General features: G+C 35.6%; 1 long non-coding RNA gene across 1 annotated transcript; it reads left to right on the top strand.

The window, feature by feature from the left end:
• The first annotated feature begins 827 nt into the window (after nt 1–827).
• Nucleotides 828–2,161, top strand: LOC127858202 (uncharacterized). Its single transcript, XR_008038809.1, has 2 exons — nt 828–1,541; nt 2,079–2,161. It is a non-coding gene; the product is annotated as an uncharacterized LOC127858202 (long non-coding RNA).
• The last annotated feature ends 11,917 nt before the right edge of the window (nt 2,162–14,078 follow it).

Here is a 14,078-nt window from a genome sequence, read left to right as displayed (position 1 = left end):
AAAACGCAACAACGTCTCTACCAACGCCTCGACTAGCACCAACACATCCACCATCACTTCAACACACAACTATAATCTCAACTTCCACCCAAACCACAACACCACAATTGCTACCGCATGCCCCCTCGCAACCGCTACCCTTTGTATGCAAATGTCAAATCACTATACCAACAACAACAGGCTCAACACCAATGCCTATTACAACCGCTTGCACCATCGAGCACGTTCATGGAGGTCATGGTTCCCAACGAAATAACCACAACCATTAACAATACATCTATCATCAACAACCACCGAGGCTTTAGGCGTGGAACTTGTTTAAGAATTTTTCAATTTAGTTCTTTAAACTTCTACAATTTGGAGAATGCGTGAGGAAATGCAAATGCGTAAGTACCAGCATGTTTTCAAATGTTGGTCAATTTGGTTGCTTCATAATTGGTAGAAGTCTAAATGTAATTATTTATAATGTTTTTGGGTTTGCCTAGTTATATGTCTTCTTAATTATTACATCATAATAACTAACAATATCGTTCGCTAATTTCTAAACACCGAGCAATCGCCTTATTTACTTATAAAAACTATATAAATGATGAATTTCCATTTTTTTATTGATCTCGAAATCGGAATTGATTTCATCACACATAAATTGCATCATGGGAGCGGAGCGCTAGCATGAAGAATTTAACGCAAAGCGTTTTTTAAAACACTTATTTCAATGTCGCAAACAGACCGTAAAATTTTATTACGGTTTTTAAGGATGTTCGATCGTTTCCACTTTACGGTAATTGATTCACTATATCGTGAAAATTAAAAACCTATATATTTTCACGGTTTCAAAATATTAGGTTGGAATAAACGAGTGTAAATTCTAGTTTTACTGTTTTGATTATGCGCCTTTAAATTTTCGGCATTTACATATTTTCGAGATTTACTGCATTGAAACCAAGCGTTCGATTGCTTGACGTCACTTCGTGATCGACATCGATGAAACGCTTGCTTACGCTGTAGATGTTATTTTCTGTGCAAATACAAGCGTCTATTGATAACGAAACGATAATTTGTCAACAATGAGAATCAGATACTTGGCTTAATAATTTTCATTTAAAATGTCTAATTTGGATATAATTCGGAATACAAAACGAAACTTAAAAGGTATTGAAAACAACAACGTTCAAAAGAACAATGTGGATTTCAATAGAAAGACTATTTCCACCGACAATCAGGATTTCCGGTATGACCACTGTTATTTTGACGATTTTTCTATCGGTTCGTCGGTAAGCGTGACCACATGTGACAACAGCGATGCTAGTTGGATATAAAATTGGTAGACGTGTCGTTGAACTCGACACATTGACCGAATCGCTTTTAGCATGCAGTGCTTGTCAAGTGCCCATGAATTTACTTAACACTGTAGAAAGCAGGGATTTCGGACAGGCATGTGTTTTGGACATACAGTTTAGCAATTGTGGTGCAGTAAATAATGTGGCTACTGGACGGAAACATGGCAGAGTTTATGACATGATCACAAAGCTTGCATTTGGGTAAGACTTCTTTGTCTTTTTGGTACATTGGTGCATTATATCATGATTTATTGTCTCAATTACTGATACTTTTGAATACATTCAGATAGTTATCTCTAAGTAATTCGCGTGTAGTCTACATGCATACATTTTTTATATTGTACTTGCTATATTTTTCCTTCATATTTTGTCTGATTTACTGCCAGTAAACACAATTACAGTAGAATGTGAATGGTTGTCCTTAGTTAAACATGTATATTTTAAAGTGACATAAGTTTATTTTCTTCCTGCAGTCCTAGTTATTAATACTGGTAATAAATATGAAATTTTACAAGTTTACAAAACATAAATATTCTCAATTTGTCAAATACGTATTGGTTTTGAAAAATAAAGGGCTTGAATTAATTCTTATTTGTGTGTATGTAGATCACTAGGTCTTATAAAATGTTGTAACTTTTGTAAATTAGTGACATTATTTCATATTATTTTATTCCGCATAAGCATATTCTAGCATTGTGCATTGTCAACTGTTCTGTCATTTACTGCAATCTGTTTCAGGTAAATCAAAAACTGGGTGTTTCACCTGGGACTTTCACATCGAAACTGGCCCTTCTCCATGACCTTCAGCACAAAAAAAGAAAGGCTATAGCTGTTACTCGTGCAGCAAAACAGTGACGCATAAGACTTAAAACTCGAACGGTATTTTTAATTATGGGCATTTTATATTTAAAACACAGTATTCTTCATTTGTATGCCCCCAATTGGCGACATAGTTTTCGCACTGTCCGTCAAATTGAACATATGCTTATATTAGGCATTTTTTGTGAAAACTTTAAAAATCTTCTTGTTCATATTAGTATGGCATAGGGCTACCAAATTTGGTATGTAGTGACATGTAATAGTTCTCTACCAAGTTTGTTCAAATTATGCCCCTTGGGTTAAATTTAAAACTGCCCCGGGGGTTACAAAACTGAACATATGCTTATAAAGTGCTTAATTTGTGAAAACTTAAAAAAAATTGTCCATATCTATTGGGCCTAGGGCTACCAAATTTGGTATGTAGTGACATCTTATAAACCTCTACCAAATTTGTTCAAATAATGCCTCTGGGGTCAACTTTGACCCTGCCGCGGGGGGTCACAAAATTTAATAAACGCTTATAAAGCGCCTATTTTGTGAAATCTTAAAAAAATCTTGTTGAAAACCATTCTGGCTATGGCTACCAAATTTGGTATGCAGGAACATCTTATAGTCATCTACCAAGTTTGTTGCTTTGGGTCAAATTTGACCCTGACCCGCGGGTCACAAAATTGAACATTATATACGCTTGTATCTTGCTTATTTTGTGAAAACTTTAAAAATATTCTTGTCCTTAACTCTACATCTAAGACTTAGGGCCACCACATTTTGTATGGAGTGAGATATAGTAGTCCTCTACAAAGTTTGCTCAAATTATGCCCCTGGGGTTAAATTTGACCCAGCCCAGGTGGTCACAAAATTGTACATGTGCTTAAATAGGGCCTATATTTAAGTATCTGCACATGCGGAGAATATTTGTTTCAGTCTTTTTTTCAGCAGTGGAGCGATACGTGGCCATCATGGCCTCTTGTCTTTAAATACACATCACACAGTTCTAAAAATAATTTTAAAATACCTAATACATATGTTCAATTTACAACCAACAACATGGGTAACAGGTGGGTGGGGTAATTTAAGATGTTTATATGAACATCAACATTGTTTTTTCAGTTGTTACATCTGAAATATTTTCATAACAATATACATTATAAATATTTCTACGTGTATCACATTTCAGTTGATAATTTGATTGTTATGGAGCAGTTATTATATAGATATGTTTTAAATACTATTACAATGTTAGTCATTGTATTTTTGAAATTAAGTCCATATTAAAATGTCTATAGCAAAAAAAAATCCACGGTGACCTATCAATTTCTTTACTTCATTTTAATGCTTAGCTAGTTTCCTTTAATTATTGAGAACTTCAAATGAATATGAATATTACATCAACAGAAATATGTATCTGTATTGCATGTTATCTATTTTGAACTGTGCAATAAAAAATTCAAAACAAACAAAAAACTATTCATACTTATTTCTCATTATTTTTTACGATTTCCATAATTTTTGGTTTTAAAACTGTTCACTATGATAATACACATGTTACAGTTGCTAATCTAATGCAATCTCAATACTATTATGCCATTTTAAATGTATTACACAAAAACATTTTACCGTACCCCCAAATTTATGCCCCGCAAAAATGACCTTTTTTCAAACGCACATGGCATTTAAAAACCTTCGTTATCTCAAAATTATTCACGGTGACCTCTCTTTTTTATTTTATATTAATTTCAGATACAGATTCATTAATCACCATACAAAAAATTATAGCATTCCGGATATTTTGAAAATTATCACAAAACGATCGAACATCCTTAAACTGTTTTGAAAATCAGGATTGATTGTTTTGAATCAGTATGAAAAAAACAATTATGATGGCAATTTGATGTGGCTTAAACGTTTGAGTCATTGCATGATACTTGCAATCTTTAAAAAGGTCAAGGTCACATATATAAATACAGATTCGCACTTGCCTAGTGTAGATATCTGACCATATTGTGACTATTGTCGCGATCGAGTTTCATACAAGTTCGCAGTTGACTTGTTGATAAAACATCGCATAAAATCGGTTACCGAGATTTTTCAAATTTGACCTAGAATTAGGGACATGCGAACTACACTAAGTGCATATGCCTGACGTACTTTCTGGTTTCCCGCAAGGTCGACCTCGAAGATAGCGTTTCACGGGTTCCAAATGTCAATGTTTGTTGGCAAGGCAGACGATTATTTAGTTAAAACTAAATGTGGAAGAGTTGATGCATTATCGGTAGTAAACCCTTTCAACCACTAAAAATTATAATATGACATTGCTGCGTGTAACTTTAATAATATATTTTACTAATTGCTCAAACACCATATAGCTATTATAAGTTGTTTTGATCGTATGCGGTCGAATGACCAGCAAACTTTGGGCCAACAAACGTGTATACCGGTTTGTCCGTAGTTGCATATTAGAGTCGCACGGGTTATTTCCCATGGCATAATGATATTTCCGTCGTAGCTGTCTTTCTCAGGTTTTTAACTGTTTTCACCCTCATCAACAGCGCATATAACGTTGGATAAATTTCTTGATAGTAGACACGAATGAATACAAGTCTACAGCTTTGGCTTAACCCTTATATATTTACAAACTGTACTGTCATACAGTTTTATATTTACATTAGAAGTAGTGACGTTTGGTAATAGAAGCCGCAGAAATAGTTAATGATGCCGTAGTATAAGTAGTATATAAGTATTACAAGTAGAAGTAGTGGATGTCAAGTGTTTACCATTTTAATAAAACTTTGTCACATCCCACTTATGTGTATGTTTGTGTTTGTATGGATATATTATAATTATAAAACAGTTTGTCCGATTGAAATACATCTACTTGATAAATTGTCAAGTTAATAAAACAATGTAGAAGAATTGACATACAGAAAGGTGAAGTTCCAAGGTCAACTGAATTTAGCGACGAAATGACCATGAATCATTTATCAGGACAACTTTTGCCCTTGTTTTGTTCTGTTACAATCTGTAAGTGTTATTAATCGTTCGCTGATTGTCAAGTTAACATTCATATATAATTTGTTGGTATTAAGTTTCTTAATATCGTTTAAACACTACAAACTTGCAGCGCGCCAAACATCACGTGACGAGGTCATGACCTGTAGGGAACAGGGAGCGGGCTTCTTTGTCAGTCGCGCGGTTTTCTTCCTCGGAATCGCTATGTACTATTTTGCTTGTGATGATTTTTTTTAAATAAACGTGATTATAATAACATGATTAACAATAGCAAGTAATGAACCAGAAATAACAGTCGATAATGAAATCGAGGAACCATTTAATTTCGATTCGTGGTGTTCAGAACTACAACTTTCGAGGAAAGTTTCCCAGATACTTCGGCAGGAATATATTGTGACATGGGACGTTATTCGACTTTTAACTGAGAGCGATCTCAAACAAATAGGGATTGACACTTGGTGCTATTAAAGTGATCATGGTGAATATTAAAACAAAGCAGGATAATCCCTCATATGAAGTACCAAGGACCAAAGACCAAATACTGCAAGTGGCAGGTAAGGCATTTGACAATCTTTTAAGTGCCTCAGCAGACAAAGAAATTTCAACACACGGTGACATGTCGTTCATGGATTCGACAACTATACTTACTATAAAATCAGTAAACAAAAAGGCGACACATATCACGCAATTTCTCACTGAAAAGACGAAACGCCGCCGCCAAAATAAAAGAATAGAATACGTGCTGAGAGAAAGTGGCGACCGTCCACAAAACATCAGAAGACCGCCCTTACCTCGGAATCTACATAGAAGAATGGGGGGCTGCCAACATGCGACTTCTTAACCATCTCCTACGCACCGGTCAGATCAAACGCACCGACGTCGAGTTTTATCTCGCGTAAACAACAAAAATCTTCGAATTTGCAGAAAACTACGAATGGAACAGCGTCCTCAACTTCTACTACAGCTACCGGGAGCTCCAAGCCGAGCCTGCTTTTGGTTGGGGGACGTTTTCACCACATATGAAGCTGCAAATTCTACTCCCAAAACGACCGCGTAACGTCACGCAACACATACCGTCTTACCCTTCGAGACAACCTCGGGAAGATTGTCGTATATTTAAAGCTAAGGGATCGTGCCCTTTGGACTCAAGTGTCGGTACCGTCACCCGGCAGCCGGGACAATCGGCGACCAGCCAAAAAACCTTTAACCCGGTCTACGAGCCTTATCTACGAAGCATGGGAGCGGAATTTACCTGTGGATTATTGTGATCGCGAGTTCATTCTGAACGGAATAAAGCATGGTTTTAACATCGTCGACCCGGAAAAAATATCGAAAAAAGTTGAAGTAAATAATAACCTATCGGCAACAAATGCTGATGCGCGCGCTCGTTGTGAATCCCAAATTTTAACAGATATTGCAAATGGGCATTACGAAGTCGTCGATAAAAGACCGTGTATTATTTCTGATCTCGGCGCGATACCTAAGAAGGGCTCATCTAAGGTCAGGCTAATTCATGACTGCAGCAGACCAAACGGTTCAGCGCTAAACGATTACACAACAACGGAACGCTTCAAATACCAAACTTTAAAGGATGCCATGGATTAAATAACACCTAACTCTTTCCTAGCAAAGGTCGACTTAACTAATGCTTACAGAAGTGTGAAATTGCTTCCATCAAATTTCAAATTTTTAAGTGGAAATTCTCTGGAGACACTCATGAAACCTTTATGATCGATAAACGTCTTCCATTTGGTGCATCAATGTCGCCCCAGATATTTAATCGTATAACACAATCAGTGCGTGCAATTATGGCACGGAATGGTTTTAAGACGATAATTTGTTATTTAGACGATTGTTTGATCATCGCCCCCAACGTACGACGAATGTCAAACTGCTTTACATGAACTTATCCGTCTGTTGCGAGAATTAGGTTTCCAGATAAATTATAACAAAGTCGAAGGTCCGGTTCAAAGATTAATATTTCTTGGAGTTACAGTAGATTCCGTACAGTATACCCTTTCCATGCCAGACGATAAAATATCTGAAATACGATCAGAATTAAAGAGAACACTTAATTATAAAAAGATTACTAAGCGCCAAGTTCAAAGTGTAATTGGGAAATTAAGCTGGCTTTTACTATGTATTCACGGTGGACGTACGCATTTCAGAAGGCTGGTAGATCGGTGTAATAAATTAGGGAGACATTGGCACCGAACGCGCATAACGCTTGACATACGACAAGATATTGAGTGGTGGTTATCATTCATGCAAACTTTCAATGGCGTTTTACTGATTGAGAATGACAGTCAGAGAATCCACGTCAATCTCGATTGATGCTTGTAAAATTGCAGGAGGCGAATTTTTCCATGGTGATAGTGTGTATACACCGTGGCCACATGCTATGACTAGTTTACCTATAAACTACCTGAGGTATTAAGTCTTGAACCAGCGGCACACAGATGGTCACACTTGTGGAAAAATAAATGGGTTTTTGTGCATTGTGAAAATATGGCAGCTTGCGCTATTATCAATAAGGAGACTTGCAAAAACCCTTTTGTTATGGAATCTCTAAGACGTATTTTCTGGTTATCAGTTCTTTATAATTTTAGGTTACGGGCAGTTTACTATCCAGGCCAGTATAATACTTTAAGTGATTGTGTTAGCAGATTACAAGAACATGGAGCTATGCAACGCCTCCTTCACACTATGACACAGCTGGGATATTTCAATTCATATCTGTGGTGCCTTTTAAATTACAGACTGCAGTAGAGAAGCGGGTCTCGACTCAGACGTGAATTTCTACATCAGCAATACGTATTCGGACAATACCAAGAAGGCCTATAACGTACATCGTAAAGCATACATGTCCTTTTGTTCGGAGATGAATTACTGCCCTGTGCCAGCTACGTCACAGACTATTTGTCGTTACGCTGCTTATCTAGCAAAGTCAAAGAAATATAGCTCAGTGAAACAATATATGAATATAATTAGATTACTACATGCTGAATGGAATTTAGTCAATTTACCTAATCCGCTTACAAATAATTTTCAATTCACATGTGTGTTAAGAGGTATAAGACGTTTTCTGGACGACAGCGTAGTGCGAAAAACGCTTATCGACCCTAATATGCTCAGGAATATTTACGTGCAACTCAATTTAGCTAACTCTTTGGACGCAAATGTTTGGGCTGCCTGTCTGACTATGTTCTATGGATTGTTACGTAATTCGAATTTTCTTCTCAAAAGCGCGGTGACTTTTAACCCCTCAAAGAATTTACGCCGACAAGACATTAGTTTCCTTCCCTGGGGTGTACTGCTGTCAGTTCGTTGGAGCAAAGTTATTCAATACCAAACGCGGATCTTCGAGGAGCCATTAACACGCATGGCAGGCAGTCCTTTATGTCCAGCCCAGGCTATTTATCACTATTTTGAGTTGACCAAATGTGCAAACACTGCTGGCCCCGCTTTTGTCTATTATGAACAAGGTTCTTGCAAGCCTCTACGCGATGACGTTTTTCATTGCTCGTGTTAGGGATTGTCTAAGTCGAAGCGGCACTGACCCCGGAAAAATTGGAACACATTCGTTTCGGAGAGGCGGGGCATCTTTTTGTTACAAGAATGGCATGTCAGCTGATACTATCAAACTGTTAGGAGATTGGAAATCCACGTGTTATCAATCATATATCAGTGACGATTTACAAACGCGAATTAATTCTGTAAAGGATATGCAAAAATTTGTATGACTATTCTCAGCACAGTTCAAACTTGACTTTTCCTACTCCTATTATCCTACTTTAGGGTTTGGATATTTTGAACTTTGATATGTATTGTAATTGTTTATTACATAAGATTATGCATTGTCAAATTATGATAAACTATATTTGTATTGAATGGTGTGCGCACTATTGATTTGTGTATGTATGCGTATGATTTAAACTAGGGATGGCAAAATTATTCGAATATTCGATTGAATGGTCAGCATTCGAATAATAAAAATGATATTCGCATTTTTATCCAAACGTAATTTCACCAATATTTAATGACCTGCGAACCGCTTACTAAAAAGCAACCCAAATCACCTGGGAGTAACATGTTTGACGTGACGTTCTTCGTGTCAAACTGATAACGCGGCCCGTATCAGTGTTGATTGCGCAATGCAATATACACGCTCTAAGAAAGGCCGCGACTGTTGTTTGCCAATGGGGTGCCAATTAACGGTTTCAATTGATTGGCGAATAATAATTAAGTTTTGTGATCACAGTATGTACAGCCATTAAAATGTGTGAATTACTCAAATCGCGCAACGCAATATACTTACTATAAGAAAGGGCCCGAACTGTTGTGACTCACGTGCAAACACGATGACTAAAAGAAATGCGGAATATGGAATCAATCGAATGGGAGGGAAATTGTTTCTTTTTAACTTAATAGACTCTTATTAGACAGTAAGCGGTAACTTTATATCGTTCAACGCGCGAGAGTGGACATATATATTTAATTAAATGGGGAACATTTTTCAACTCTTGATGAATGTACTTCGCAGGAGGAAAAGTTGACACTTTATGTTTAAGCGGACGCGAGCATTTTGTTAGGCTTATGTAAGTAAGATTACTCGAGTGCTTCTTGCTTTTTATTTTACACTTCAGTTTGATTAATTATTTTCCCTCTTGCAACAGATTCAGGTCTTTTTATTTTATTTTTGTTTAAAAACATACAAACAAACTGTATACTGAATGCTGGTTGATGGTGGTGGTAATGATGGTAATTGTGATTGCATTAAAAATAAGAACAACGATCTTTAGTATGATGATTGCGCTGCTGCTGCTTCTGTTGTTGCTGCTGCTGCAGATGATGATGATGATGAGGAGGAGGATGATGATAGGCCTACACACAATTTAAAAAAACTCATATCACTAGCTAGACTTACGTTTAAAAAATACATTTCAGAACCAAGGCTATTGGGCGTCACTGTGGCGTTACGTCTCAATCAGTCCTAAATTTCATCACATCCGGCCTGACGATTCATGACGTCACAATCTTTAAAACCCGATATTTTCAGTCGCTTCAAAGCGACGACGAGTTCAATGCGTCCAGTGATGACGTAATTATGAGACGCCATCGTATAACGCCTTAGCTACGGTGAAAAGGCTACTTTGCAGTGTCGCGTCCAAACATTATGAATTCAGGGACGATATTGATTTGACCGTTTTCAGACGACAATGACGTATTAATTGACGTCAGAATTTGTATGTGTTCAGTTTAGAGAAGACGTGGTACACCAATATGAAGTATTATAATCTGCTTGTTTGATTTTATTTGTGTTTTGTACGATTTTCAGATGAACACGTTTGGCGACCAAGCTTGATTGAAGATGAAGTTTTGTAACATTTTTTTCATAGTACTCCATTGATTTAATAAACGCGAAAGCAAAACCGTCAATATTTTAAGTTTTGAATTATCAATTTTGAACAATGTGATTGGTTTCGGACCGATTTCATACCTTGAAATAATAATATTAAATACTGGATGTCACTGATCTAAATAAATTATGTTTTCGAATGGTCTCTTTATAATGACATTACAAATAACCTATAGGATAATTACAAAAAAATAACTTTGTTAAAGTTAAATAAGATAAAAATAACATTTACATGAATAAAAAACATAGTTAACATTGATTTGATTAAAGGCTGCATTTTAGTGTTTTTTTGTAGTCATCGTTCATTGCTTCTTATTGGTAATACGCAAAGTTGTCAAACATTAATTTGAATTTGGGCGGTCTATTTAAAACATCATTACCTCGTTAACAGTCAATTGAGATCCTGGTTTAAGTCGTCTGTATTTTAAATGTATCATACGGGTAGCTTAGAAAGCAAAACCGTCAAGGTTTTATGCTACTAAAAATTTGTCAATTGATCTCATTTTTAAAATGCCTTTCTGTTAGATTGAAATTAAGTTTATGTTTATGTGCTTCTTATTTTTTAATTGATTGTGCTCATATGTGTGCATAAATACTACCGACGTGAACTGTGTATTTATGGATAATTACCCAATTGGTATTAAAGTTTATTTTTCAAAGTAAAGAATTGAAAAAAAAACCACAAGCATTTTATTGTAATGATTGTATGCATGTGATTAAATAATAACGTAATGTACTTCTTCTTGTTTTTTCTCACATTTAAACTGAACTGAAGCGATATAAATTTAATGAAACGTATATTAAGTTTAAATAATCTGTTATTGGGTGAAGTCAAATAAATGTTTGTTTCTTTAAGAACGCCGTTATAATAAGGTCATTTTTGTAATCAGAATTCAGTTTCTCAACTTGATATTAATTTGAGTTTTCTTATAGATTTCAGTGTTTATGCAAATGTTGTGTTCATAAAGAAAACATTTTTCTTTTGCATAATCTCGGGCAATTTTGGTGCATTTTTAACTGACTGCTCGCATTTTCATTGCTTGGTGCTCAGTGTCAATGCTAATTAATCCGCATGCATATTATTCTGACCTTTTGATTACAGTATATGTTTCACCAACAACTCGAAGATAACAATTTTGAAAACGCAAATGAATGCATAACTCCGATGTATTTTTACGCTAATAACCTACAATAAACACTCACATGTCCTATAAATTTAACTTATTATACGATGTGGCGAAAGGTCGCCATAAGAGCAGATAAAAAGTGGAAACTTAAGACAAATAAAGCGTGCTTAAAAACAAAATGAAACCGGTTTCGGAGCTAAAGGGGGTGAGCACACGCGACGATGCAATTTGCTGTATCAAATAGCTATTTACTTATACTGTTAATTATGTGATTTATAGAACATTAACTGAAAACATAATTTTCATTCAAACTGTATAATAGGTCCACCATATTAAATGTTCCACATAAGTCGATTATATATATATATATATATATATATATATATATATATATATATATATATATATATATATATATTCGGTGGATACGAAATATAAAACGCTTATTACATGTGTAATATTTAAATGCTTAGTACATTTATTATTTAAAAACTGAGCTTTCTTCGTACCATTATTATACTTTATTTCAAGCTTTCCTTGTTACAAATGTATGTATACACATTATAAAGTTGATAAACCTCGATACCGGCCGTCGTCAGTTACTTCCGGCATTTGACACGGTCAATGCAGAAGTCGTGTGTAAACTAACCGTATATCACTTGGTTAATCCGACATCCCTTTATCCGGCAGTAAATATGGCGATTGACCACGAAACCGTGCGTGACTATAAAGCGGTCAGCGGGGCTCATGACCAGACTGCCCAATTTCGCAGGCTATGCAGGAGCTATGCTGGTCGCATATGTAATAAGAACCTTTTTCGCATGGCGATGATTTTTGATTGACATGAACATATTTTTAAATACAAACCGTAAAGGTTACACTCGCATCAAATCGTACATAAAGAAATATAAAGCCGCGTGTTTATAAACATGGACATGCGTGAATTTCAATTAAAGGCCTTGTGTTCATTTGAAAACAGCGAGAGCAGATGAAACTTTCAATTATCTTGCAACACTTCACAATCCTGCAATCAGGTCTCTACTGCTCTCTAGTGTATATTTCAGCAATAAACTGACATTTAGCACCAACAATGTCAATTAAATGTACCGGGTATCGTATTTTACGACATTGTGGAAGGTCGCAAAAGTGGATACACTAGACAAAATTAAGTGTATTCGATATTAAATAACAAAGTGTTACCGTTATCAAGAAGAAACGGAGATGAGTGTTTCACACTTACTGCGAAAAGTCACGGCCTCAACATGCTTTCAAACAGTTGCCACATGCAAGTCGGCATGATATACGTTTAAGGGTCAAAAGACTCAATAACGCGCATTACAGTTCATACATCGTTTAATTATTCTTCATCATTCAACATCAATTCAAACAACTTTTGCGTTTACGATTACGATTAAGATTGCGGTTATCTGAAATAAACAATGTTATAAAGAAGTAACAAAAGGAAAAGAAACACATACCATGCTTGATCTTAACACATGTAAATGAACAATTAATATCAATTACGCATTCTGAAAATAAACTTAACTTCCATTCATACTAAATAAGGTTTACTTATAAATATGAATACACTTCTAGGAGACTTCAAAAAATGACCAATAATCCATAAAAAAAGTACACTGTAACTTTTTTGTAAAATAAGCTCAATACAATACTGAAAACAAGACACACACACAAAAATACAATTAAAATTTACTGAACAATGCCAAGTTCCCCTAAAACGTACACAAATTCAAACAATACGACCCACTTGTTTCAGAGCCTTTTCCAAACTAATGCTTTGGGCGATTTCTAAGAGAACGTTCAGCAAAAATTTACATACATTAATTAATATTCATAATGGTAAACCAATGAAAATATAGAATATTGCCATATCAACCGGTCTAAATATATCTTTTACCAAATTTGGAGTTCCGGAAATGCCATGACCATATTCGGAGTGTCGAAACTTCAAAGAATTGATAAGTACGTATTAGATGTGACATAACAATTAAAGTATAGCGGTGGTCGACCCTCCCAGTCCCGCAACACCGTTATTGTTCAATCATCATTCTGCTATTTTGAACAATGGTGCTAGTCTGCAACACCGCCGCCCAATGAACTTTCCACAGAAGTTTATTTAACTACTTAAAATGACCTCAAAGACTAGGCACGAACTCAAACCCTTACACCTAACTTATAACATATACGAGTACATGTATATCCATCTACATCAGCAAACTAGACTACAGAGAAAAACAATAACAACAATATTAAGGTCCTACTACTATACTAAATGATATAAACTATAAACATCCGAACCTTTTCTGTATGCAATGTTTGCTTATGATTCTAAGCTACGTTGTG

This window comes from Dreissena polymorpha, chromosome 14 (assembly GCF_020536995.1).
Source record: "Dreissena polymorpha isolate Duluth1 chromosome 14, UMN_Dpol_1.0, whole genome shotgun sequence".
NCBI classification, from domain to species: domain Eukaryota; kingdom Metazoa; phylum Mollusca; class Bivalvia; order Myida; family Dreissenidae; genus Dreissena; species Dreissena polymorpha.
This window is presented reverse-complemented; position numbering and strand designations above follow the sequence as displayed.